This window comes from Giraffa tippelskirchi, chromosome 1 (assembly GCF_054371585.1).
Source record: "Giraffa tippelskirchi isolate mGirTip1 chromosome 1, T2T-mGirTip1v1.2.pri, whole genome shotgun sequence".
Taxonomy (NCBI): domain Eukaryota; kingdom Metazoa; phylum Chordata; class Mammalia; order Artiodactyla; family Giraffidae; genus Giraffa; species Giraffa tippelskirchi.
The window spans coordinates 206,184,386-206,211,766 of NC_137275.1; the positions used below are offsets into that span (position 1 = coordinate 206,184,386).

The 27,381-nt window shown below is 39.9% G+C and overlaps 1 protein-coding gene across 6 annotated transcripts in view; it reads left to right on the plus strand.

The window, feature by feature from the left end:
• Positions 1-27,381, plus strand: part of PLPPR1 (phospholipid phosphatase related 1) — a 646,134-nt gene that overhangs the window by 382,483 nt on the left and 236,270 nt on the right. For 2 of the 6 annotated variants that reach the window (XR_014077701.1, XM_081573011.1), the window contains one exon: positions 7,014-7,162. The exons of the other annotated variants lie outside the window; for them this stretch is intronic. The gene's annotated coding sequence lies outside the window, so the exon portion shown is untranslated. The remainder of the gene's footprint in view (positions 1-7,013; positions 7,163-27,381) is intronic. 6 annotated transcript variants of the gene reach the window in all.

Here is a 27,381-nt window from a genome sequence, read left to right on the forward strand (position 1 = left end):
TTGTATTAAAAAATAACCATATGTATATATGTACATATTTATGTGTATATATATTAAAAAGTGATGCTTCTAATAAGAGTCTTGATTAAGATATAAGAGACATGGTTTGATATCTGGCTTGGGAATATCCCTGGAGAAGGAAATGGCAGCCCACTACAGTATTCTTTCCTGGAGAATCCCATAGACAGAGGAACCTGGCAGGCTACTGTCCATAGGGTCACAAAGAGTCAGACAGTACTGAAGAGACTTAGCATAGCACACATGTATATATGTTAAAAAGTGATGCTTCTCATAAGAGTCTTGATTATTTTAAGAAACAAGATAGTGAGATCAGTTTGCCTTTGAGTTTATCACACCCAAACAACCAAAATAAGAGCTTCTTAAAGATTTCAGGAAATTACAGAAATTCTATGATTTCCAAATTGATTTGAATCCTTTTCAGGCAAAAGACTTATGTACTGAGAGAATTCATGTCTACTCTGCAAGGTGGAAGAAAGTCACAGATTAGGTTGTATTTTAAACACAGTCAAGTCATGAATTTTTAAGACAGAAAAGCAATGAAAACTACGTGTATTTGAGCTCTCCAAGACTTGGGTCTCATTTTTGATATCCTGATATGTATGAGGAAGATATTCCGATTGAGTAGGTGTTCGTTTTCTGGAAGGTTCAAGAGGAAACAAATGTGAAAGGGTAGTGTCAGAGATGGAGGGTGCTGTGAGAATACTTTGAAATTTGGTGGAGTGGGGTAGAGGAGGATCTCAGAATGAAGAGAGAGCACGCAATGGATCTTGTTTCTCTATTGGTAGTACTAAATCAATAAGAACCTTATGAGTCAAAATTGGTCCAAACTGATGCTTATTAATGGTGTTATTGATTGATTCTCGACAAATTAGACCAATTGCACTTCTAAAATGTGAAATTCTGAAACACCTGTGTGAGCACAGCCTCAACCTTTCATCTCACTGTCTCTGCAGTTGTCCATCCATCTGTTACCACTTTCCTGGACCCTTTAGCCTTCTCTTTGTCAATCGATTTCACTCAAACCCTACTGTCACTGTGAATTTACTTTGTCTCCTCTCGTGGCTTCCTTTCCTGTCCTTCCCTGGTTTGTCCTTTTGTCTCTGCGGTTTCTTATTTTCAGCCTGCTTTTCTAGCTTTTCTTACTCTTGTCTTCCCTTAAATGCTGATGTTGATGAACTTCTTTTCTCTGCTTTACATAGTGCTCCTTGCCTTGCTTCTGTTTTTATTGTTGTCCTAATTAGAGCTATCATTATTTTTGCATATACTTTTTCACTCACATCTTAATTGGCCTCTTATCTCCGCTCCCTCTAATTCATTGTAAGTGCTCATGTCTGATCTGTTGTATATATAATTCATCTCTAGTTATGTCACCCCATTCCTCAACTGTCTTCAGGAGCTCACCATGAAATCCAGCTGCCTCATTCTGGAACTCAATATCTTCAGTGTTAGGCCCCAAACTTCTTCCTCAGCTTATCTCCTGCCTGCTCAAGCTGCGTAAGACTTCCTGCATTTCCACAAGCATGCCCTGTGCGTTTCTTCTCCGTGTGTTCAACCTTTTGTGTCACATGCCCCTCTCATGTAGAACTTTCTAAAATCTTCCTGAACCTTCTCAGATGCTCCCAATCAGAAACAATCATTCTGTATTTAATGTTCTTGTTTTATTCTCTTCTTAAGTGCTCATTTCATTTTTGTTCTTTTGTTGTTGTTCCCCTGTTTTTTCTTTTAAGTGTGCACATTTATTTGTTTTTATTTGTGTGGCTGTGTTGGGTCTTAGTTGAGGCATGCAGGATCTCTTGTTGTGGCACATGGTCTCTCTGTTCTGGCACACAGGCTTCTCTCTAGCTGTGATGCATGAATTCCAGAGTGTGTGGGCTCTACAGTTTGTGGCACACGGACTCTCTAGCTTTGGCACGTGGGATCAGTCGTTGCAGCCAGAGAGCTCAGTTGCCCTGCAGCCCATGGGATCTTAGTTCCCTGTGCAGATATAAAACCTGCATCCCCTGCATTGGAAGATGAACTCTTAAGCACTGGACCATCAGGGAAGTCCTTTTGGTTCTTGCTTTATAGTTATTATATACACGTGTTAGTCTTTTCCATTCACTCTGCACTTCCTTGAAGAGAGGTAGATGTTTATTTTTTAATTTAGAGTCACAGAAAGAGTAAAAGTAATTCCAGCACCCAGATGGTGATAACCATGATTCACATTTTGGTGTATGTCCTTGCAGGCTTTCTTTATGCCTACTTACAGTACTCCTCATTCTAAAAAGTAAAATAGCATCACAGTATACATATTCTTTTATAACCTGTTTTACTACCTAATGAAAAGTCAGAGTTGAATGGCTTGGCTCCAAATGGTTGTTAAGCAGTCATACCAGGAAGAGCCTGCCTGAGTTAAATCCCTTGTTCATTACTGACTACCTGGGTGAACTGGGGGATAATATTTAACCTTTCTTTACTTCAATTGCCTAAACTGTAAAATACAATTATTAATAATATCTACTTCTTCTGCCTATGGGAAGGATTAAATGACATAATCCATGTAAAATATTTACCCAGTACATATGACATAATATATAAGCATATAATAAACATTGCTTACTGTTATTATAAAAAACTGTGTCTTGAATATATCCAAAGGATGATTAGTCTCGTCTAGACAAGTGGTGATTAGTCTAGTCAAAGGGTAGTGACTTTGGCCCCCAGGGGACATTTAGCAATGTCTGGAAATATTTTTGGCAAATACAACAGGTGGTGGAATGGTGCTAACTGCGTCTAGTTGGGTAGAGGCTAGAATTTCTGCTGAACACCTTACAGTGCAAAGGACAGCCCTGCACAACAAAGAATGACCTGAGCCCAGCTGTCAGTAGTGGCAGAGCTGAGATGGGTGAGGTGACTTGGTGGCTGGGGCTTCTCTCAACATTGTCATTCTTCCTGTAGGAAACTGGCTTGAGCTTGTTCACATGGTAGTGGAAGTTTTCCCAGCAGTGACAGGGCAAACGCCAATGTGGTACTGAAAATACTTTTCAGTCCTTGTTTGTAGCATGTTCTCTAAGTTGCCAAAACAAGTTCTATGGCCAATTCCAGCTTCTAGGGGTAGATTCTACTCTATGATGGGAGGAGTTGCAAACCCTTATGGCTTAAAAATAAATCTACTACGTGGGTGGATACACTGTTAACTGAGACTCATTCTGCTCAGCAGCCCCGCCAAGAAGACTGTACCAATTGACTCACCGAACAGTTGTTGGTGTTTTATTATCTCACAAATACGTATAAGTTGGTGTTAAAAAGATATTAGCACTTAGAGTCTTTGATCATTCAGGTGAAAGTAAAAGGGCAGGATAGAAACAGAACAAAATAAAAACTTTCTATTAATTCATTTTTGATGTTTCCCCTCAGATAAGCCCAGATTCATGTGTTAAACAGCCTGATGGCATCCCAGCTTAGATGTCACATGGTACTTAAACTAGAAGGCATGAAAGGATTTATTTTCTCCCAGGAAAACCTGCTTTTCCTACACTTCCCTTTTCAGTTCATGGCATCACTGTTATCCAATCACTTGACCTACTTCTCCTCTCAGAACTTCCCTCTCCCTCACTTCCCTGACTGTTTGATCAGTCATCTAGCCCTCCATTACTTTACCCCCTAAATGTCTTTCAAACTGAGCCCATGTTTCCCCATCATCATGGGATTAATTTATGGTGTGGTTGTTTTCCTTGCTTGGATTATTACAATATCCTCTGTGTCCACTATCACTTCCCCTACCACACCCCACCCACTCTAATGCCCCTAAAGTTATCTTTCCAAAGTAAAAATCAGACCAAGTCAATTCCACAGCAAAAATCCCTTGAATTTTTTATGTACTTTGTGGAATCTCCATGTCCTTCTGCAGTTAAGCTGATGTAGCAGAGGAGCCACATCCCCGCTGTAAGCAAAATGATAACACTCTACCCCTCTTACAAGCTCGTTTAGGTAAATAAATGAGATTCTCTGTGTATATTGAATAAATGAATGAGTGTATGAATCAATAAGTGAATCAATGAATACAAAAGAAGTACTTATATCTGGCTGGGGTAAAAGATTTGGAAGTTGCAGTGAAAAGATGCAGCTTAAAGGGTCATGAGGGACTTGATTATAAATGCCCTTGTGTATCAGGCCAAGAAGACAGAATTTCATTCTAGAAGAAACCAGAAACATATGACAGCTTCTGCTACTTCAGATAATTTCTGGAAAAATAAGTATCAAACCCTGTTTACATTATGTTTCTATGCAAAAAAAATCATTAGTTTCAATGTTGTCATCCATGTTGAATCAAAATTTCCTGACGAAAGTTAATCCTTTTAGTAGCCTGAATTCTATTACCTGGCTTTCACCAAGTCTTCAACTTCACAAGGTGACTTCTGGAATCCTTTTTTATGCATTCATTTCTTTGGACATAACCTTTGACCTCTTAGAAAATGGTCCCAATAGCACTCTGAAGTGTGCTGATGACATAGTCAATTGGAACAGAATCAACAATGGTTTCAGTTTACTGGAGTCCAGGGGTAATATTCTGATTAGGCTTTCCTACCTGTCTTGAGCTGTGCTTTGCAGAAACCCAGTAGCCCTCTTTTAGACAGGATTCGTTCTTCACAAAGACTTGCTGCTTATTATCCAGTGCCCTGTGATCTCTGAGGATATTGAAAATTCATTTCTTCCAATGCTTTTCCCTGGTTCCAGCCACTGAAATCCTTGACCATCAGTGGATGGAGAGAATTACAGACAAACAAATAAATAAATATCAGGAGCCTTCTTTGTTTCAACTCTCTGACTTCCGCTATGCTGCAGACCTCTGCATGCGCATTTGCTGTGTCAGCTCAAAGTCAAGCAGACAGAATGGGCACTGAGGAAGGCCATTAGGAGCTGAAACAGCAGGAACCTGGTAGGGAGATACCCTGGCCCTGCCGTGAGTCTAGGTGAGAAGGTCTGCGGCGGGAGTAGAGCAGAGGCACTTGCTTCTCTGCTTCTTGGTAACAGCATAGCCATTTCAAAAGCAAAAGGCTCCATGTGGACTGCTTAACCTGAGCTCATCAGTTCAGTCTAGGATTGGGAGTTCCTTTAGTTGGAACCAACAATTGGATAAAGAGGCTATTATTGGAATGGGGCTTTTCACACTCTGAATACGGTCAAGTGCAATTTTCCTTGAAGGATCTGCATTCTGTCACAAGATCATCTTAACATTAGTTTGCTTTTGAGTTTTTATGCCAACAGTGAAAAGATCTAAATTTATTAGTCCTTCCTCTCCTATGCTAATCCAGGAAGCGTCCTTTTGATACCTATCTAATAAAGACAATCTTCGGAAACCAAATAATAGACCTAAATGTGTTAGAAGTTCTTATTTCATTCCAGACAGGGTTTAGCTTGAATTCTCCAGTTGAGATAGTTGTGTTTGTCTTTCTGAAAGCAGTTTTGTCAAGTGTTTCGACTACATCAGAATATTAGCTAATTCCTTATAGAACTGGGTTAGACACTCTCAAATGGCAGCTTTGTGCTTACTCATTGTCTTGAGTAGCCTTAAATATTGTTGCTGTCTTCCTGCTCCATTATTTATGTAATCACTAGCCATTGGCCTTCTGCTTCAGGTCATATAAAATCACTTACATATATTTTCAACCTGCACACAGAGACCTTTTATGTCATAATCCAATTTGATGGGGATTTTTCCCCCTGCATTACCTCATGTGGGAATTCCTGTTTAAACTTTATTGATCTGTCTGCTTTATTGTGCTGGGCTATATAGTTCCACATCACACGGGCAGGATGGAGGGGTGCAGTAAACAGACTTACTCATTTTGAGTATTCTCTTGCCAGCGGACACAATTAACTTCCTTTCTTTTGGGCTGTCACCTTAAAGTTATTGTTTGCTTGATATACATTTGCTTAGAAACAAACATTATGTGGTTATATGATGTAAAAGCTATCTGTGTCCTCCATTTGTAGTTGCAAACTTCTACTTTATACCAGTTATTAACACAAAAGCAGTAACACTAATAGCTTTCATTTATCAAATCTTCTTAAAGTGTCAGATTCTTAAGTGCTTTATATGCTTTATCTCATTAATCCTTCATTATTTCTGGGAAGTATGCACTGTTATTATCCATAGTCTTCAGGTGAGAAAACAGAGACCCCCAAAAGTTGAGTAACACAACTAGTACATGTTAGACTTTAGGAATCAAGTCCATGGATTTCTGACCCTCAAAACTATTCTGTTAATCATATTATTATATATGCTCCAAAGGTAACCTGTTCTATTTTTCAATTGTTAAAACATTTTATTTTAAATGTCTGAAATCTTTCTGTCTATAACTTCTACTCATTGGTCTTATTTTTATAGTTTTGGCTAGGTGGAGTGGCTTTCAGTTCCCTCTCTGGATTATTTTTTATAGATGAAACATTTCTAATTCCTCTGAAAGTGTGTATTGGGTACTTGACCCACAGGATTATATATTCCCATAAAAGTGTTAGTCATTCCTCAGAAACATGTAACTTGAGACTGTTTTTAATATCTCTCCTTTATCCTGATGTTTCAAAAGCACTGTCTTGGGTTACTTCCGTTCATAGTTCTTCTTTCTGGTTGTGTGTCTCTAACAGATTGGACCAGGCTGCACCCACAGCATCCTCTGTGTCTAAGACAAAGGCACCTTCAAGTTGAAACCATTCCCAGATCATCTGCAGATTCTGAGATCAACTTTTAGAGTCAGGAGAACTTGATGGAGAGCCCAGGGATCCAGTTTGATTTGGGAAATCAGGTTCCCTATTTGCCAAGTAGAGCCAAGATCTTATACCTACCCATATGTATCTGAACTTCCCAACTAGGATTAAATTAACAACAAGTCACAATTTCTGTTCATGACTCTAAGGACTATCTGAAGTAGATCTATGATAGATCCTTATAGTACCCTAGTCTCCTTTTGATTTTGAACATTTCTGAGGCTGGTAAAATTTTACTTTGACAGATGCCTTGGAGGTCACTGAAGATCTCTTAATCTTGTCTCTGAGGGGTCATGCAGCTCTTCATTATAGGACTCATTGCCCAGCTGCAGAAGTGCCACACTGCTGGTGGCCACCATTGCTTCTGGGCTCAGTTAAGAAGAAACAGAGTCTGGTAAGTGTTATACCAGACAGGGTCACAGCACTTTTGTACTTAGTCTCTTGTGCTCAGACTATCCCAGAGAGAAATATCCAGTTTAATCCTTTCTTCATTTTCCTCCCTGGTTATTTGTCAGGACATTTAGAAAGAAATTTGAAGGTCCCAGATCTCGAGTTCCCTCTTTGTTTTCCTTTGGGCCATATGCAGTCTTGCTCAGTTAACTGAGGAAAAGAGAAAAAGAGAAGAAGCAGAATTATTTGGCTAGAATACGGAAAAGAAGAAAGATTTCAGATACATTAAAAAGACACTGCAGAGGAATAATAATCCCCTGTATTACAGTACAAAAGCCTGACCCACTTCACCTCTCCAAGATAACAATTCTCTCTTCCACTAGACAGAGTGCCCAGGCCCTGTAGAGGGAGAGATGACAGGGACTGTTTCTTACTTTCTCAGCAGTTTTGTTTTATATTCCACACATATTTTGTGAAGAGGAGAGGTGGAGGAAAACAAGAGGAGCTTTACTGAGGACAGGTCTTAACTCCTTACTCCTCCAAGCAGAGGTCCAGGTGAAGAATGATAAAGAAAAGATAGGTTTGGGGATACAAGAGCAGAGGCGACCCACCTCTCTTTTCTTCATAAGAGCCTGGGAAAGAAATCAATTTCAGAATTCCTCCATGGTGCACAGAGCTGCCAGGAATTGGCCTTGGTGAAAACTTTTTGGGGGTCTCTCCAGCAAGGGTCTCTCAATCCTGTCCAACTCTTTGTGACCCCAATGGACTGTGGGGTCCTCTGTCCATGGGATTCTCCAGGCAAGAATATTGGAGTGGGATGTCATTCCCTTCTCTAGAGGATCTTCCTTACCCAGGGACTGAACCTGGGTCTCCTGCATTGCAGGCAGATTCTTTACCATCTGAGCTAAAGGGATGAGTTTGTGTTGACATCCAGCATAGGTGGGCTCTGGACTCCCTTCTAACCACTGATCGTTTGTGTTGGCTTCCCCTCTCCTCACCAGCCTAGCTGTTACAGGAAAGCTGGGTAGAAGAGAGAGAATCCACGTGCCATATGATGACAGGAGCTAAAAGAGGCATGGTGAGCACATACGCAATGTCTTGTGGGGACCACCAGGCATACTTGAGTGAGACTCTGAGGGTGTGGCTGGTGGCATTGCTTGCAGTTCCCCTTGAGTAGTCAGGATAGGAACTGCTGAAATTTGATTTAGTCTACCAACCAGGATCCCATCTGTCAGGGCAGCCTGGCAAAACTCAGCCAACTCAAGTTGAAATTACCAAACACCTATTGCTACCAGAGGAGATGCAAACAGTTGTTCAGTCTATACTGGCATGAGAAATAAGGCATTTTATTGTTCTTTGTAATGCAGGCAAAATAGCATTTTGTATTTCACAATATCTACATTGGATAACAGTGAAATTTTCCTTTAATTTTCTACATCATCTATTTCTTACTGATTAATTAGGCAAGGTTCTATTTTATAGGAGAGAAAACTGATGCACAGAAAAAAGCAGTTACTCAATATAATCTTATTAAAAACTAATTCAGTCTCAGGTACTATGTTAAGAAAGTTACACGCACTCTTTTATTTACTTCGTAAAATTGCCTTGTGAAATGAGTATTGCTATTATTTCCATATTACTGATGAATAAAGTAAGGCTCAAAAGACTTTAATTAACTTGCTCGGAGTCACACAGACACCAAACAGCTGCATCAGAGTTTAAATCCGTTTCTCTCTGACCTCAAAATCCATGCTTCTAGCCACTTGCTGTTCTGGGACTGGCAGAACTAAAATTTAGATGTTATGATTAACTGTAAAATAACCATTTTGTTTTACCTGCAAGGGAGTTTTTCATTGCATGTGAGGTAGATAGCTTCTCATCTTTTCTGTGTGTGAGCATTTCATTAATATGCATCAAATGGAAGCATATGATTTTCAGATGGATTCATTTCTCATTTCCACTGCTTTCATTAATTTGAATATCAAAGCATTTTCTTGTTTATACACTTGAAGAATGAGCACTCTAGAAAGAGACAAAAGCAACTCTCTGAGAAGGTTTTGGCATGTTTTTATGAGTAAAAAATAGTTTGTGTGACTCATTCGGGGTTTGTGTGTATTACACACAATAAACCAAATGAGTGTCACAAGTTAAACTTATGAATTAAAGATCTGGTAATTCATCAGCCACCTTTCTGCAGAAGACTTTTGAATTCAGTGTGTATAAATGCTTCCTCCCATTACATGGAGGCGATATGCAGTATAACTGTAAAGTAATGAGATTTAAAATGTATAAGAATTTAGGTCATCCTTATCACATTTTATTTTATTTAAACTGCATTAAAATTATATACTGAACATAAGTGCTCCACTCTACAGCAAACTTGGAGGGACTTCACATGTCTCATTCTGTGTTCTCTTTAAAGTAGTCGCTTTAGAGTTTATTATATTTATTCTAATAACACTGTCATTTCTTAAAACGTTTTGAAAATTCCCCTGGGTGAATTTCCCCCAGAGTCAGTTTATAGAGTGTAGGAAAGTTATTTTCATCAATTTATAACCAACCTCCCTTCATTACAAAAAGTGATGATTTTCCATCCCATAACCTCATCTGATTTACCAAACCAGGCTCTGACCTGCTTTTGACTCTCAAAACCAAGCCCAGTGTCTCAGTGTCATCATTGAAGAGATACAGAGGACAGTAGAAGAAGTTCCCAAAATGTTGGGAGTAATGTAGGAACTTCCCAAAGTAGGTAATACCCTGATTAAGCCTGCATGCCTTTGCATGGACACATTCAAGTATCCACTTAAAAAAATAGTGTTACTCTGTGGCCTCATATTTACAACTCCATGATCTCATTTTGCCATTCTTGGATCTTGATTCTTCGATGAAACCAGAAGCAGATTTCTAGCTGGTGCAAAGTATTCTTTTGAGCTCTTTATCCTATTAACTTTCAATTAAGACATCTTTTTGAAAGTAACATTTTGATGAAGATATAACTTGTAGCACAGGTTACAATTTTTTTTTCTGGAGGAGGTTTTCAGTAATTGGAGATTTTGGCTGCAGGATATGCTTCTGACACCCGATTTAAAGAACAGCTCAGCCAGATGTTGATTACGAAGCACAGGTCACATTTTAAACAGTTGACACAATTAATTATTTTGAGTTCTTCTTTTAGATTTGCAGTAATTCTCACAGACTGGTATGAAGTTTCTTTTTGTATTCTCTGAACTAAAAAAACAAGGGGAGAGAAGGTGTGTGTATATTTGTGTGTGTGTACCTTTTTGTGTGATTGTGGTAGATATACTAACTTGTGCAAAGGAATGATTTCTCTTATGAGTTTTAGAAGGCGTTATCCTAAATAAAAATAATGAAGTAGGTGAATTCTATTGCTGATATCTTCCTCTTTAAACCTTCAGAAACCTTCTCCTACCCCCTGGAGCCCCTAACATTCCTAGAGTCTAAATCCCACACTGCATTGTTCTCATCTAATCTTCACAACCATATTAGAGCTTACTGTGACAGAACATTTATAAACAAGTTAATTTCAAAGCAATAGGATTGTATCAGTGGTATTTCAGGCACTGAGAATATATATAATTGGGGAACAGAATCACTTTCCAGTTCCAAAACCACAAATCCCGTAGAGAATTCATCTGCATTGCAGGAGACCTGGGTTTGATCTCTGGGTCAGGAAGATCGCCTGGAGAAGGGAATGGCTACCCACTTCAGTATTCTTGCCTGGCAAATACCATGGACAGAGGAGCCTGGTGGGCTACAGTCGATGGAGTCACACAAAAGTTGGACATGACTTAGTGACTAAACAACAGCAGCAACTGGACGCGTGAGGTCCCTTTGCTGCTGCTACAGCAGAACCAGGATGAGTGACCGAGAACCTGGTAAAGCAAGCAAGGTTGAGAGATGAAGGACACAGATAAGATGTGTCCAGTATAGTGCTCAACCTCGCTACTCATCAGGGAATAAATAATGACGTTCCGTTTTTCACCTATCAGATTGATAGAAGCCAAATTGATCATTTCTAGGATTGGCAGGGTTGTGGGAGAACTGGTGCTCTCACAGGGAGTAGCTGAGCACCCACTTTGGAGAGTAAGCAGTGTATTCATACAGAGGGATGCAAAGATATTAAAGGACATGGCCTACTGTTCATCTATCAGTACACTGCATTAAAAAATACTAGTAGTGGGAAAGAGCAAGTGACAGAATACGTGTATCATTTGAATACAAATAAAATATAAGGAAATGGGTAGAAGGTCAAGGCAGTGGGTGTCAGTTACGGTCACTGGCACAGAAAATGAGCTCAGTGGAGAAAGAGACCACGGGCAGAAACTTTAATCTGCTTAGATGACCGGACCATAGAGTATGGCACTGAATGTGAGAGTGGCACCTCCTCCACTCAGTGTCACAGAAACAGTGACGCTCCCTTGCCTACCAATGACAGAGCCTAAGGGAGGCTGTGATAACCAGTGAACATAGAGAGCAGGTGGAGAATGGAAGGATTACATGCAATGCGCTCTAGAGGCTCTTAGAAATATTAAGGGAAGGGTTTCCCCAAGATTGGGGTCTCCGAGGGATCATACTCCAAGCAAAATATGAAAATTCATGTTAAGATGAATTCATTTGGCTACTGAAGCCTGAGGTCATTCAGGCAGAGTTAATTGTCCCTTGTCTGTGTTCCCCAAACATATGTTGCATTGCCATAGAGATCGTTCTGTTCTCAAGGGTAAGGATAATGTCATATTTATGTAGGGTCCCCAATATCATAACCGGTACATAGTGAAGACATTAATGTTTGTGGATTGGATGAATCAATGATTGGTCAGTGTCTCTAGAAATCAGTGTGACCTACTTGAGGATGATAAACTTCTCCTGAATTATTGGATGATAGCTCCTCTCACATCTGAATAAAATTTTCAAGTGAGAAGATCAAGAATTGTATGGCTGACTTCAGTCTAGATTCATCAGGAGAGATAAGAACTGTCATGTCATTTGGGAATCACTTTGAATGTTTGTGAACAGCTGCGTATTTGTCCTTTGGGTCCATGTAATTCCATGGGTCAAAGCTAGAATGAGTAAAAGCCAAAAATTGTTCATGTACACGGTTCCTAGCTGTCAATCAAATTCTGCCTCTTTCCAGTATTTCTGGAGCACTCACAGTTATGACAAGCTTTGATGTGTGTGTGTTGTGTGTAGTTTCCTTCATACAACTTAAGGATTTCATGTAGATCTCAAAGACCACATTAAAATTTTACCACAATATAACAACAAAAGTCCCTTCAAGCTGTCAGATGTTCTCTGAAAGAAAATAATTTAAATATACATATATATGTTTTTTCAGATAATTTGTAAATTGGACTCACTGATGCCTGGATTTATTTCAGTTTAGCACTTCTGAGGGCTCATAGAGGCTTAAATTTTTTTAATATTGGCAGCCCTGAGTTTTTCAGAATAAGAAGCCTTTTGATAGACTTTACATTTAGGATTTAAACATAAAAAGCAACAAATACTTTGCTAGATGATAAGAATAGTATGTTTTACATATTTAGACTCCTCTGTGGTTTCAGACTCTGATTTAGCCATTCCACTTTGGGAAACATGTTTAGAGTATCTTTTGACAAATTGTAATAGTACATTGAAAGTATTAACTCATGCTGCTGCTGCTACTAGATCACTTCAGTTGTGTCCAACTCTGTGCGACCCTATAGACAGCAGCCCACCAGGCTCTGCCATCCCTGGGATTCTCCAGGCAAGAACACTGGAGTGGGTTGCCATTTCCTTCTCCAATGCATGAAAGTGAAAAGTCAAAGTGAAGTCGCTCAGTCGTGTTCGACTCTTCGTGACTCCATGGACTGCAGCCTACCAGGCTCCTCCATCCTTGGGATTTTCCAGGCAAGAGTACTGGAGTGGGTTGCCGTTGCCTTCTCCAATTAACTCATGAAAGATAGCTAAAATCATATGAACTTTGTGTTTTACCAAAGATTCTTTCTCAGAAAAGATTCTAATGAAAGTTAGATCCAGTAGACAGCAACTGAAAGAGAAGGCAAAGAAATAATAGACCCTATGTTATTGTATGGGATCATGTTTCTTTGCCTGAATAAACTTGTGCTCAGGCAACTCTCGGTCCTCTGATTCTGTTCCCTTTTCCCCACTACACACCCTCCCAGCCAGCTAAGATATTCAGTCTTCTCTCTTCCTACTAGGCTTGTGTTGGGAAGTATCCTTTACTTGAATTATTTATTCATCACTGTGTCCACCAGATTTTTTCGTTCCTCATAGTGATGGTCATATTGTGATGGTCATATGTCATATGTGATGGTCATATGGTAATAGTGATGATCATAGTGATGGTCAGCGGGAGTTGGTGATGGACAGGGAAGCCTGGCATGCTGCAGTCCATGGGGTCACAAAGAGTCGGACATGACTGAGCAACTAAACTGAACTGAAGTGAGTGATGGTATCTTAATTTGCTGTAGAGTCTTAGGTCATGCCTAAAGTTTGATTTTAGGAGCAGTAACATATGGTTTGGCTTGATACAGATCAAACTGTCTCTGTGTGGCCTCAGTCAATCATTTTACATATTATTTCAAGTGGTGAGAAGCCCTATGTAAACTTTCTTTAGTTGGAAAAATGGTATATGAGTAGGTTATGTTTTCTAAAACATATGCTTATTAAGAGTTCCAGAAAATCTAAAAGCTGCTAGGTCATGTACAAATCACCCTCTTGAACTGGATGGTGATTCCTTTTCATTTAAAAGAAATTCTCATTTTCCTGGACCAAGCTGAGAGTTCTCAGATGACAGGACATGAGGTTTCCATGTTTTTACTTGATGTTGACCTTTGTAATAACCCAACACAGTAGTTTTACTCTTTTGCCTTCCAATTCAATCTCCACAGAGACCAGAGTGATCTTAATACATAAACCAGGTCATCTCATTATCCTGCATACAGTAATGGGTTCTCAGTGCTCGCAGAGTAAAAATCAAATTCCTCAGCATTTGATCCAACCTCTCATGATGAATTACAGTGGAATCTTGTCTCACTCTGCCTTATTTCAGTTAAGAGAATACTCACTGCTCTACCAGCTCAAGCCTGTGCTCTCAAGCTTAATACCAGTGGAGATGTATTTACTTGTAAATCCAGTGGGTAGAGAGAGGAAGAGAGGATGGGTCTTTGCTCCATGCAGTCACGGGGCTCAGTTGATAGTCGTGTGGCATCTTCACATTTGGTTCTTATCGACATCCTAGGTATTAACAAGCAACTGGCACTTAAGCAAAGAGAGTGGAGGATTTGTACGGGCCATGATTAGTAGTGTCAGTCCCACCTAAATTCTGTGGACCAGGGATCAGTCACATGATTATGCTTGCATGCAGGGGGATAAGGTTGAGAAATAAAATCTCTTATTCGAAAACCACCTCCCCCAAACAACTCTGCAACACAGAGGGGCATTCTCTAGTGAAACACTTATCTCTTCCACTCTCCTGTTACACATTAAGCTCCAGCCACTCTGACTTTACTCTGGTCCTGGCATATTTCTACCCCAGGGCCCTTGCCCATGGTGTTCTTCCAGGAATATTTCTACTGTTCCTAACAGGACTGTTATTTCCTTACCTTTAGGTCTTATCTTCAATGTAATTTTATCAGAGAGACTTTTCTTAACCACCTGTCAAAAGTAGGATTGTCCCATGTACTTTGCTAGTTTTCTTTATAGCACTTATCATAATTGATACTCATTTATTTACTTGCTTTTGTTTGTTTCTCTCACTAGAGTGTAAGCTCTATGAAATAATGTATATGTTTGTCTTTTACATCATTGAATTCCTAATATCTGCCATTCTGCCTCACATATAATATATGCTTAATAAGTATTTTCTAAATTAGGATGGAGGCTCTGGGTAATCAATAAATCATTACATATTAAACTAAAACACTTTACTTATCACTAATATAGATTGAGATATTTATGAGTCTATGGCCAAGTTTGACACAACACTTTATATTAACCCATCTCTTTCTTGAACAATCATAAATTGAATATTCCAATTAGCTATTGCTATATAATAGAGCAGAATTTGGAGAATTAAAACATCAACAATAATTTTATCACCTTTCACACATTCTTGTAGGTCAAAAATTTAGGAAATATTTAACCAAATTATTCTGGCTCAGACTTTCTCATATGGTTATGGTTAAACAGTGGAGCTAGAATGACAATGGGACCACAGCAGACCTAGAGGCTGAAGGTTTCAAGGTAAAGTGTTCTTGTGAATAAAGCAGAAGTACTGTGATGTTTATGACCTAGCTTTGGGAGACTGTATCTCTTCCCACTGTATGCTGTTCTTTGAAGCATACGGTTTCAAGCTTAGAGAACAAAGAGCCCATCTCTGGATAGGAGAAGTGCCAGTGAATTTGTGGACATATTTTTAAACTACCTCTCTCACCAGGAAGGAATAAGTAGAACCCTTGAACTTTGCAGAGTATTTTAAGGCATTATTATTACTAGCATTTCTCATTCATCCTACTTTTTATACAGGTCACCAAGGAATTCCATGGCACTTAACTTTCTTCCTGCACAGACCTCTTTAAGATATGTATGTATTCAGGACATCCAATTTGAAAAGTGTCTCCTCTGCAGGGTATTGTAGATATCATATTATGAACGCACTGACATTGAATTGAGCGCTCGCTTCTTTTTATACCATTAGAATTAGGCTGCACTGATGCTTAATGTTGCTTTGGCACATTTGTGGAAAAGAGCTTTTCTCACAATAATTGGTCTTGGATTCCAGCCTTCAGATCCTACATAACACATTTTCTGTTTTCATTAAAAGCTTTTTTTTTTGCCCCTAAGCAGTGAGTCAAATATTCTTTATTCTGGTCAGAATTCCACAGGGAAGAATCACCATGAGTTCTAGGATCCTGCTTTATAACCATCTCCCTGAACGTACTCAGTGGGATGTTTTAGAAGGTGGATAATTTGGATTAGAAAACATATAAACTGCTATATTGTGCCAAGCTCCAAAATGCATGTTTACCAATGTAATGTAATCCTTTTACTATGAGGATTTACTTATAGTTGGAAAAATTATAGCATTCCAAGTATAACCTTGAGCAAGGGTTTATTGACTTTTAAAAAGTAAACATTTTATTTAAAGAAGAGTTTTATATTCACAGAAAAGTTGTAAGAATAGTACAGAGAGTTCTTGTATAACTTACATCCAGTTTCCCCTATTGTTAACATTACTTTGGTATATTTGTCACAGTCGATGACTCAATAGTGGTACATTGTTGTTGTTCAGTTGCTCAGTTGTGTCCAACTCTTTGCAACCCCACTGACTGCAGCACATTAGGCTTCCCTCTCCTTCACTCTCTCCTGGAGCTTGCTCAAACTCATGTCCATTGAGTCAGTGATGCCATCCAACCATGTCATCCTCTGTTGTCTCCTCTTCCTGCCTTCAATCTTTCTCAGCATCTGGGTCTTTTCCAATGAGTTAGCTCTTCGTATCAGGTGGCCAAAGTATTGGAGCTTCAGCTTCAACATCAGTCCTTCCAATGAATATTCAGGGTTGATTTCCCTTAGGATTGACTGGCTTGATCCTGGTGGTACATTATTAGTCACTGAAGTCCATATTTGATTTAGATTTCTTCGGTTTTTACTTAATGTCTGTTTTCTGTGCCCGAGTTGCACTTTGCATTTGCTTGTCATGTATCCTTAGACTCTTCTAGACTATTAAAGTTCTCTACACTTTCCTTGATTTTTTTTTCTCATATGTTTTATTTTTTAAAAAAGTTTTTGACTGCATTGAGTCTTTTTGTTGTGCCCTGGCTCTTTGTTATGGCGCATGGACTTTCTCTACTTGTGGCACATGGCTTCTCTCATTGCAGAGTACGAGCTCCAGAGCATGCGGTCTCAGTAGTTGCTTCACACAGGCTCTCTAGTTGCAGCGCACAGGTGTTCATGCTCCATGGTGTGTGGGACCCTCGATCCCTGACTAGGGATCAAACTCGTGTGCCCTGCATTGGAAGGCGGATTCTTAACCACTGGACCACCAGGGAAGTCCCCGCTTTGCTTGTTTCTGATGAGCTTGCTAGTTTTGGATTGAGAATAGCAAAAATGGAGAGGGAAGACCAAACATCGTTCTATTAGGAAGTTGAGCATCATAAGTATGAGAACAGACTCAAGGACAGAATAGCCATGTGTGTGAATCCTGTCTCTGGCGCATACCAGCTGTGTGACTTTGAGTTCCTTAACCTCCTGAGCTTCAATCTCCTTACTGTTTACATGAGGAATAATAGTACCATCTTTATTTATAGGGTAGCTGGGAGAATTAACTAAGGTAAAGCATACAATGTGCTTATAGCATAATGCTCTGTGCTTAGAATGTATTAAATTGTTATTTAAAGGTATCTAAACTAGAGGTCGGCCCCCAAAAGCCTTTATAAAGTATAGCATACCTGACCTATTTTAATGACAATAATTATAGTTATATTAATGCCAAACATGTATTGCACATCCTGTATACAAGTCACTATTTTAAGCATTTAACATACATCAGCTGAATTAATTGTACCACTTATATTACTAAATCCAACCATATTAATAATGTTATTTCCAGGGAAAATAATCCTCACATTTTTGATATGAGGGAGAGCAAAGAGAACATCCCAATGTGAGTAAAGTCAAGACTGGAGATGTGTACATCCGTGTTTGCATAAAAGCAAAGGAGAGTGAACTGAGCAGATGGGTCTCAGTGTGGGTGTCTTAAACAGGGGTCTATTGGGGCAGGAAATTAAACCATTATTGAACGTTTTGACAGACCTGAATTTGTGGTCAAATTTTCCATAACTTTTTTCTCAAAGCTTGCTAGCCAGGCCTAGTGGCGTGGGGAGGGGCAGAATTTGAGGACTGCCCTTACGTTCAGACATTTGCTGTGGATGAGATTCATCAACAAAAAGTAGGGGAAATGCTCTCGCTTCTCAGGGTGCCCGTGGCTTTGGAAACCTGGCCTCCTTGTCTCCATGATCCCTTCCCCAAACACCAAGAGACAAGTGTGCTCATGACTTACTAATTAGGTGGAACCACTGTAATGATTTCATTGCTGTTGCAGCTTCCACCAAGAGAGCATTTGATGCATGTAAGCCAATCAGAACTATAATCCAGTGCTAGCAAATGAAAATAGACAAGAACGTTATTCCTAGTGAGTGTATCAGCTTTGCTTACTACCAACACGGGTGACAGAGGATAGGAATAAAGAGTCTGTTTGCCAAAAGCCCGCTTTGAATTCCCATCTGTTATAACAGGCAAACGTTTCATAAAGTAAAACAGTGGTTTCCTCCCAGAATAGCTTTGGGAGCTGAGGACGGAGGAGGAAATTAACTACTGGAAAGAGTTCCCCTGATGGCACTTAAGCTGATCCTGGCTTCCCTGGTGGTTGTTGTTATTTTCCATGTGGATGCTCTTCAGGAGGAAAAGCAAGAAGACAAACTAGCATCTTTAAAAAAAAAAAAAGCTGCAGTGCTGCAAAATCCCATATTTAATATCAACAGCAGCCTCAAGTTACTGTCACCTGCAAAGTGTTGTGTGTAAACACCTTTTTAAATCCTTCAATAGTCCAGTGTGTTAGATACAGTGACTTTCATTTTAGAGATGAAGAAATTGAGGCTGCAAGAGGTAAAGCATCTTTTTTTCCATATTAATCTTTTTCAAAATTTTTATTGGAGTATAGTTGATTTACAATATTGTGTTAGTTTCTACCATATATATAGCATGGTGAATCAGCTATACATATATCCACTCTTTTTTTTAGCTTCTTTTCCCATAGGAGTCTTTACAGGGTATTGAGTAGAGTTCCCTGTGCTATACAGTAGGTGCTTATTAGTTATCTGTTTTATATATGGTAGTGAATATATGTCAGTCCCAACCTCCCAGTTTATCCCTCCCTCCCCTTTCCTCCTTGGTAACCATAAATTTGTTTTCTACATACTGTGCTTCTGCTCAAGTTCAAGTAACAGAGCTGGGATATGAACCCACACCTGTTATTTCTAGAGCTCATGATCAAAACCACTGTATTATGGACTTGTGTCTGGGATGGCCATGTCTGTGTCTTGCCCAGGCAGTGTCAGTGATGCCCTGTCTGCAGAGGCCTGGCCAATTGAATGATACGGTTCTGACTTGGAAGAGATTTTCATGACACCATAGATTCTCAACCTGCCTGCACATTGGACTCCCCTGGAGACTTGACAACATACTATTTCCTGAAGCCCAGTCTCAACAATTTCTGATTCAATTGGTCTGATGTGGCTTTGTTGTGGAGAAGGGAGGCATTAAAAAGTTCTCCTGGTGGTTCCACTAGGATCCATGACTGAGAACCACTGACCTAGACCCACCCTCCATGACTGGCTACTCCTGTGGCCCATGATGATCAGAATTAGCACCATCTGTTACAAACCAGGAAGTCTGTTAGAAATGCAGATTGCCAGGTTCCACATCAGGTGATTTGTATGCACACTGAGGTTTAAGAGAGCTACAGTGCCCAGCCAACCCCTAAAACATGAGGAGGAGTTATACAGAGAAAGAAGGAAGGGAAGGGCATTCTAGACAGATGGATTCATATAGAGAGAAAGAAGAGGAAGAAGGGTGCACTTGGGAACTAGAAGTAGATCATAAGATCAACTTTTTCATACAGACCAGACATGCTTCTGCCCCAGTACTAGTCATTGGTCACCTTCTCTGTCTGTATGGCTCTGTCATCTCAAATAATCCCCGTAAGGGCCTGCCTTGATCACCTCATTTAAACTGTAATCTTTCTTTCAAATTTGCATTCCAAGATGCCATTATTTACTTTCCCTTTTTTTTTTTTCTTGAACTTATAATCATCTAACATGCTAAATGATATATTTAACTTTTGTCTGTATTTACTACCTGATCCACACTGGAATGCAAGCTTAGCAAGTGCCCAGATTTTGTTTGGTGTTTACCAGTGCATCCTTCAGCACTGAAAAGTATCTGGCACTTCAAAAAGCTGCTTCCTATATATTTGTTGAGTTGATGCATTAATCAAGCTTTCCAGGTGGCACTAGCGGTAAAGAATCTGCCTGCCAATGCAGGAAATGCAAGAGATGCAGGTTCGATCCCTGGGTCGGGAAGATCCCCTGGAAAAAGAAATGGCAACCCGCTCCAGTATTCTTGCCTGGAAAATTCGATGGACGGAGGAGCATGGTGGGTTACAGTCCATGGGGTCCTCAGAAAGTCAGATACAACTGAGTGACTACGCAGCAGCAGCAAGTTATGAAAGGCTGAGTAGGTCATGCTGACTTGAACTAGAACTTGATTGTGAAATGCACAAAGACTCTTTTCAGGACTTTAAGTGGATAAAAGACAAGATCTGATTTTCAGTTGATTTTAGAAAGACCACCTGGCTTCTGCTTAGCTAGTAGACTCTGGGTATGGGGAAGTTAAAGACTAAAGATGGAAAAACTAGTTTGGTGACAATGACAGCCTGTACAAAGGGAGTAGAGGCTGGTGAAGAGAGGTTTCTCACATCCTTTCTATTTGAGAAGGAGACAATGTTGCAGCAACTCATGAAAAGATTCACAGAGAAGAGGCTCTTGCATCAATATGAAAGCTTTTTATTCTCCTTTGTTTTATTAAAGAAAATAAGTTAACCATCAATGTGTACTATGAGTAAAATGTTTAAGAAAGCATGCACCCAAATCCGTGAAGTTTAGACATATCGGCTCAGATGTTAAATAATCTGCCTGTAATGCAGGAAACCCAGATTCGAACCCTGGGTAAGGAAGATCCCCTGGAAAAGGGAATGGCAACCCACTCCAGTATCCTTGCCTGGAGAATTCCATGGACAGAGGAGTCTGGTGGGCTACAGTCCATGGGGTCTCAAAGAGTCGGACACGACTGAGCAACTTTCACTTCACTTCACTTACTGGCTTATTAAAGGATAAACAATGCATGAACACAGTGGGGAAAAGCTTTTGCTTATGTCTGTATATTGACAGATTGTTCTGAGGATTGTGGAGAAAACGTAAGTGATGTACCCAGTACAGTGTTTAGCTCCTGGAAATAAAGGGTAGCTGCTATTATTATGTGACTATAACAAAGATAGTTAGGGAGGGATGGGTCTAAGTCAGGTGAACGAAGCACCAAGTAATAAGTCTTAGCATGCTGGTATAGTATGGTGATACTTTACAAGTCTGATTTTGCTAGGTTATTTCTCAAAGGGACTTCCAATTCAGTAGTAGTTCACAGTGCAGGAGTCTCAGCTGAAATTTGCTTTGCAGCCGATCTGTTGCACAGATTGAGGCAGCTGTGCACAGCATGCATTTCATTTCAATGACTATATCCTGAAGGGTGTTATGCAAAAGGCCACTAATCCGGGAAAAAGCTCTCTTCAGTTGGCAACTTCTCAGGGCCACTTGCAAAGGAAAATTTGCATGTTTCATTAAGAATGAATCAACCTACTGGTTATGTACAACCTGGATCATTTACATTTTTGGTTTTAAAAAAATGCTTAGATATTATTTCCAGTCCTGTGTCTTCCTTCTCAATTCATTAGCCTGAATAAACTAAGTTCCCTTGGCAGAGAAATTGATTGGAGAACCGTGGGTTTCTTGGGGCTGGTTGTTGCCGCGTACCCAGATAGCCTTAATAAGATTAGCCTTGTCTTTTCCTATGGGCTTTGATGATGGCAATCTACCATAGTCTCCAATTAAAATCCTTGTCACACTTGACTTTTGTTTGGCTTAATCTTTACAATGTATTCAGCCTGACGAATAAAAGTAGATTGATCTGTTTCACTCCTTCTGAGTTAAAGTTGTTCCTTACACAGATTTCCATGCCCTGGCTCATGTTTTGTGGGTCTCCAGACAGTGTATGTAGCAGACGGTGCTAGTCCATATGAATCTGATTTATAGAGACAAACAATGAGACCATGAATATTAAAATCCTATTATCATGTGATGGTATTCTAAACACATACACCATAAAAATCTCAAAATATGAAAAGAAATGATCCTGAGGTCACCTGTATAATTTCTGTCCCAAAGAAATGAAACTTGGAAAGATCATGCAAGCAAAGTATGATTCCAGGCCTTGCCCATAGCAATAAACTGTGGCTCTAAGGTTCAAGTCTTTGTTCAGTTGTGAACTATTAGATGGTATATTGATGTATCAGGAACTGAACGTGACATCCAGTGTCTTCATGGATCAATTAATGCAAGACATTGGCTTGATGGTTGGTGAATGCTTAGGTGATTAGCTGTTATAGAAGTTAAGTGTGACATTGGGATATAGCATTTTTCCTTTTACCTGGAAAGAGTTGGAAATGTATCTAGTATTTGGATCTCATTAATCACTTTAACTCTCTAATTTCACCTCCAAGAAAAGTGAGTTCCAGAGAGATGAAGCAGCTTGCCCAAGATAACCCAGCAAATTAATGACTATTTTGCCATATCATATGATAATCCATTGGCCGTAACAGGTCCACAAATGTTCCTTTCTTTGAATAAATATCATTTCAGTTGCTCAGTCATGTCTGACTCTTTGCGACCCAATGGACTGCAGCACGACAGGCTTCTCTGTCCATCACCAACTCCCAAACCTTGCTCAAACTCACGTCCATTGAGTCAGTGATGTCATCCAACCATCTCATCCTCTGATGTCCCCTTCTCCTCCTCCCTTCAATCTTTCCCAGCATCAGGCTCTTTTCAAATGAGTCAGCTCTTCGCATCAGGTGGCCAAAGTATTGGAGTTTCAGCTTCAGCATCAGTCCTTACAATGAATATTCAGGACTGATTTCCTTTGGGATTGACTGGTTAAATCTCCTTGCAGTCCAAGGGACTGTCAAGAGTCTTCTCCAACACCACAGTTCAAAAGCATCAATTCTTCAGCACTCAGTTGAAGTAACTCCAACTCTTACATGCATATACGACTACTGGAAAAACCAAAGCTTTGACTTAGATGGACCTTTGTTGGCAAGGTAATGTCTCTGCATTTTAATATGCTGTCTAGGTTGGTCATAGCTTTTCTTCCAAGGAGCAAGAGCCTTTTAATTTCATGGCTGCAGTCACCATCTCCAGTGATTTGGAGCCCCTCAAAATAAAGTCTGTCACTGTTTCCATTGTTTCCCCATCTATTTGCCATGAGGTGATGGGACTTGAATAAATATCAAGGCTCTGTCTATTCTTTTTTTAACTTTTTATTTTATATTGGAGTCTCATTGATTAACAACATTGTGACAGTTTCAGGTGTACAGCAAAGTGGTTCAATTATAGATATACATGTATCTATTTTTCAAAATCATTTCCCATTTAGGTTGTTGCATAATATTGGGCTCAGATGGTAAAGAGTCTGCCTACAATGGGAGAGACCTAGGTTCGATCCCTGGGTCCGGAAGATCCCCTGGAGAAAGGAATGACACCCACTCCAATATTTTTGCCTGGAAAATCCCATGGATGGAGGAGCCAGGTGGGCCCCAAACCACGGGGTCGCAAAGAGTTGGACATGACTGAGCGACTAACATACACACTCACACACAGTATTGGGCAGAGTTTCCTGGCTATACGGTAGGTCCTTGTTGGTTCTCAGTTTTAAATATAGCAGTGTGTTCTGTCAATCCCAAACTCCTTGACTATCCCTTCCCCCCAAAGTTATGTCTGTTCTTGGAGAAAATATTTTGTCTGAGATCATGGTCATGGTAACAACAGGTTTCCTTTCTCTAAATATGACTTAATTCTCCTGTTCTCTTTGGTTGCTATATTGGTGATTCATTCATTAAGTACCCACTGACTATCACCATGGTAGGTATTCTGCAACGTTTAGCAGGATAGCAAGAGAAGAGTGAGTACGTTTAGACACTCTGTGGGGCCAAGTATTGGGCTAATTATCAAGTAATTATCCAGAAAGAAGTCCACATAATAGAAATGCACTTGTTACAATGACTACGGGGGTGGAGGTTTTCAGACAGAAGTTTATGAAATGCTGTTAAAAACCCCCAGCAGTGATTTGATTCTAAAGTGCTGTGTTTTCCTTCTCATCCCAACCAAAGAAATTAAGGGAGATCACTTACTGTGAACCACTGAATTTGAAACAAACATTAGCCATCTCCTAAAGATAATGGCCAACAATTGTGAAAAACTACTCAAATGATGTAAAAATCAAGATTTTTGTAAGAGCTAGGGGAATAGACAGTTGTTAAATAATCCAGTGTCTAAGAGAAGTGATGTTTTATGTTTTTGGTTTAGTTTGACAACTGAATTACTCAAATGGCTCTAAATATTTTTTATGTTGAAAATTATTATTTCCTTTTATAGATTCACAGTTTTGGTGATTTGTCAAGGGATAGATGCCTGGGATCAGAGACGTAACTTCACATCAAAATAAATTTTAGTTTTGTTACATGTTAAAATATGTTTAGTTTGTTTATAATATTTTTCCTCTTTTTATAAAATAGGTTGATTTTTTTTTCTTAGAATAGGGCTGATATTACTGTATTCCTGCTTAGCAGAAATGACATTCCACTAGTTTTGTACTAAATTATACCTCCTGGTCCAATTTTCTAATTAAAAATGATGTGTGGAATAAATTTTCTAATTACAGATGACATGGTAACAAAAGGTTCTTGGATGAGAGTGGTAGGAAGATACCCCTGGTGGAGAGTTGTCAGGTATCTGGCTGACTAGTGGTGAAAGTCTTCTTTGACTAGAAAACTCAAACCACAGATCTGGTCTCTTTCATAGATTTATTTGTTCATCTAAAAATCACTTATTGTTTGCCTCCAAGTGCTATAGATAAATCAGAAAGCCAAAAGAGGTCCCTGTCCACATAGAACTTACTCTGTGTAGAGAAGACAGATAATAAGCAAATAATTATCACATACCTTTGGATAGAAATGGCTTCCCTGGTGGCTTAGATGGTAAAGGGTGTGTCTGCAGTGCGAGAGACCCAGGTTTGATCCCTAAGTTGGGAAGATCCCCTGGAGAAGAAAATGGCAACCCACTCCAGTATTCTTGCCTGGAAAATCCCATGGGCAGAGTAGCCTGGCAGACTGTAGTCCCTGGGGTGGCAAAGAGTTGGACATGACTGAGCCACTTCACTTTCAGATAGAAATAAGTACAAATGACAAGAAAATAAAATAGGACAATGGTGTAGATGGAGAGTGGTAGAGAGTTTCTTTAGCTAAGGTGGTTAAGAAGGCTTTTCTGAGAAGATGAAGATGAAGGAGAGAGTGAATTTAGGCAGAGGGAACCATAAGTGCAGAGACCTTGACCTGGGACAAGCATGAGGTGTTGAGGGTCAAAAAGACTGGAGTGGCTGAAGTTAAATATCCAAGAAGGAGAGTATTAAGACATAGAGCTAAAGATTTGACAGGGAACTGAGCAGGGAGAACTATGGTTCTCAAGTGGTTCTCAACGCATTAGTATCACCAGAAAAATCTGTGAGTAATGCAGATTCTCAGGTCCCATCCTAGACCTCCTGCATCAGTGCCTGGGGGAAGAGCCTGGCATTCTGAGTTTTAACCAGTCCTCCCAGTGACGTGTGCTCAAACCCAGGACCCACTGATCTAGAGCCTTTTTTGCCATGATAAGTAATTTGTGTCTTATTCTCCATGGGAGAGTTTTAAGTGGAAGGAAATAATGTGATTTAGGCTTCCCAGGTGACACTAGTGGTAAAGAGCCTGCCTGCCAGTGCAGGAGGCGTGAGAGACACAGGTTCAATCCCTGGATTGGGAAGATGCCCTGGAGGAAGAAATGGCAACCCACTCCAGTATTTTTGCCTGGAGAATCCCATGGACAGAGGAGCCTCGTGGGCTACAGTCCATAGGGTGGCAAGGAGTCAGACACGACTGAAGCGACTTTGCATGCATGCAGGCTTTGAGAAGGTAACTTTGGCCTTTGTGAGGAGAATGGACAGATTGGTACTTACTCTGTTATGTGTCTATTCTGACTAAAAATTGTAGCTCAGCAGGAAAGAACAATTAGCAGATTCATGCTGAGCTCTGTTTACTTTTATTGTGAAAGATAATTGTATTCAATCTCATGCCTGAATTCCAGATGTCAGGTACCTGGAAATGCAAATAGTAATTCCCTACTGTGAGATGTCAGATAACGGAAATTCAAACACACTTGCGGAAATGCAAACCCATTATCAATTGTCTTTGGATACTAATGTCTTAAATTGGGCAGATTTTCTAGTTGAAACAAACAATTGGCTTTCACAGTGAAATAGAATTAGAACAGTTGTAAATTAATATGTTGTCTGTTTTACTCTGGATACCAGCCCAGATTTGGTAGGGGTGTGTGTGTGTGTGTGTAAAACATGCTTCCTAGAATGAGGACTTAACCTTTGTACCATGAAATCCCTCTGAATGTTTACAGTCTTCAAGGGATGATCCAAGACTGTTCTAGAACAAATCTTTTCAACCACCACTTACATAGGCCATTTTCCCTTCTTTTCTACTCTACTTTCTTTCTTGTGATATGCTTAGTAAAGTCACATGAGGTTATTTGTGCCATAAATATTGTCTCCCATTGCTAGAGGTTTTGCCTTTTGGAATATGCCCTCTTGGCTCTGCCAGCTTCCTAGTTAGGCCAGTGCTAAGGCTGCTTCATTGAAGGCATGAATCTCACGCATCCTGTTGGTGTCAGTCAGACAGACTAAGACCCAAGAAGTGCTTCCTCCAAATCTCACAGACATTGTGAGAGAAAGCCATGCTTTCCTTTCCTGCTTGTGTTTCCTGTCTCCTTGAGACTCAGACAGAATGTTGGCCTCTTCTACCTCCCCAAGGACATCTACTTTCGTGTTTTGGAGTAAATTTCCCCTTGGCACTTTCTTTCTTTTTAGGCAAGATTCCCATCTTACATTCTTGCAGAAATCTCTCCTGGAGTCTTCTGACCTACCTCAGTCTGGTCTAGTGACTCTAGACAGATGGCACACATTCATCACTGCCATCATTCCTGTCTGTCGTCCTGAGCTTTCTCTTCTCTCCTTTCAAATGTAGGACCCAATTTTCCTGTGTAGGACTCCATTTCCTGAATTTCATGATTTACTCTTTCTTACTTTGTTTTGGAGGAGCACACTTCTCACTTCCCAAGAAAGGGTGCATGAGAAGTGAGTTGTTTTCATTTTTGATTTTCTAGAATTTTCATGTCTGAAATTGCCTTTTATCCTTGCACTGTCTAATGGTAGTTGGATGTTGGA